This window comes from Elephantulus edwardii, unplaced genomic scaffold (assembly GCF_000299155.1).
Source record: "Elephantulus edwardii isolate Elephantulus edwardi_28Jun2011 unplaced genomic scaffold, EleEdw1.0 scaffold00221, whole genome shotgun sequence".
Classification (NCBI taxonomy): domain Eukaryota; kingdom Metazoa; phylum Chordata; class Mammalia; order Macroscelidea; family Macroscelididae; genus Elephantulus; species Elephantulus edwardii.
The window spans coordinates 4597553-4599494 of NW_006399971.1; the positions used below are offsets into that span (position 1 = coordinate 4597553).

At 39.8% G+C, this 1942-nt stretch overlaps 2 non-coding genes across 2 annotated transcripts; both read left to right on the forward strand.

Annotated features, from left to right (window-relative positions):
* Positions 1-676: 676 nt before the first annotated feature.
* Positions 677-748, forward strand: TRNAA-UGC. The gene has a single exon. It is a non-coding gene; the product is annotated as a tRNA-Ala (tRNA).
* A 399-nt stretch (positions 749-1147) lies between these two features.
* Positions 1148-1220, forward strand: TRNAK-CUU. Its single transcript has one exon. It is a non-coding gene; the product is annotated as a tRNA-Lys (tRNA).
* The last annotated feature ends 722 nt before the right edge of the window (positions 1221-1942 follow it).

Here is a 1942-nt window from a genome sequence, read left to right on the forward strand (position 1 = left end):
TATATATATACTTTTATTATTCACCCGTTAACTCCATAATATGCCAATCACAAGCTAGTTTTCAGCAGTTACATTCCCTTGATCACGGCTGCATGAGGATATGATTCATTGAAAAACAGACCAGAGACACAACATTCTTACTTTTAAACCATACGTGTTTAATTGCTCGATTCTCACAACCTCTAATTCACATGAAGATGGTTCAAAATTCAGGTGATACTGAGCAGTTCACGGAGTTGGGGGTTGGGGTTGGGTGGCGAGAATCTCTTCCATTGTTTTTATATCCAGGTGTTTTCCTCAGCTTCTGAGACTCATACACGCCGGCATCTTCGTGGAGGCTGCAAAATGCGCCAGCGAATATAACCCATCTTTCTCCACTGGAACCACTGGAATTCCATTTGAGAATCGAATTTAGCGAAACTAGCTATTCGAAATTTATGCTAAACTAGCAACGCCAACTGGGCGTTCCTCAGATAAGATCTGTTGTTGCGTTTTGTTGAGTCAGAACAGATACATAGCTGATCCTCCGGCGGATTAAAATTTAATTGTTTAAATCAAAGGTAGACCCTGGAACAATCTGCAGGAAATACATTTATAAATTAATTTGGTTTAACCAAGCCACATTTTGTGTCTGGCAATAGGTAAGAGAGTATCTGGAAGACCTTACTTTCTGTGTGGGGATGTAGCTCAGTGGTAGAGCGCATGCTTTGCATGTATGAGGCCCCGGGTTCGATCCCCGGCATCTCCACGCCGATTGCTTATTTACTTTTTTTATTTCAAAACGCGGAGAAAATTACCGAAAGGTGAAGTTAAAGCAGGTAGAAAGGGGCATACTACATTCTCAGCCCCTTCGGAGCCCCCAAACCGGACATTAGACCTCAAACTAACCATTTATAAGGGTAAGTAGCACCAGAGTGTATGTTGGCTCTTCTCTTTTCGGTCACATTCTCCATGGATGGCAAAGGGCTAGGTAGATTTCTGGTAGGGTAGAACAAAAGGAAAACGAGGGGGAATAGTTGGTGCTGATGGTAGAATTAATTTCTCTAGTTGCCGTGGCTCTTTAGTGGCTTGGTTATAATTTAATTCATAAATTTAACTTTAGATTTTACCCTGGAAAGAAGAAGTTTTAGAAGCTACTCACGGAAGTGCCCGGCTAGCTCAGTCGGTAGAGCATGAGACTCTTAATCTCAGGGTCGTGGGTTCGAGCCCCACGTTGGGCGCAAACCTTTTCAAAATCCTGATTTCCTGAATATTTTGTTTTCTCATTATTTCTTTTTAGAAAATTAAAGCTATAGTAACTTGGAATTTCATTTGTGCAGTATTCGATCGGACGTTTTGTAAGATTTGCTTCACTGAATAATCCTTTTCTTTAGATCATTTAAATGCATTTTAAAAATTTCATTTCATTTTTCAAATATTAATTTTAATCAAAGTTTAACTTCAGAAACTTTGGATTTCCATTCATTCATTGTTTCACTTTTCTCTCTGCTCACTCCTACCCCCCCAGTTGGCTCTTCTCTTTGAAAAGGAAGAGAAAAATTATTTCATTGTTATACAGTCGCTCCCCCAAAGTCGACTCCACTTGGCAGCCTTCGTTCTGGACTCTTGTCATGACAATAATACCTAATCATATATTCCTCATCTGTTTCAACGCAGTATACATAATTTATCCCATCTTTCTCAGTCTCCCCCCAGCCCCGATGTCAGTTCTGTTTTACAACAATGGCACTATGCAGTATTTGTCTTTTTGTGACTGGGATATTTCATTCAGCATAATGTCCTCCAGGGTCACCCATTTTGTATAATATTTCACGAGTTCCTTGTTTCTCAATGCAGCATAGTATTCCATTGTGTGAATATACCACAACTTCTCTATCCATTCGTTTGTTGATGGGCACCTAGATTTTTTCTAACTCTTTACTATTGTGAACAAAGCCTAGAC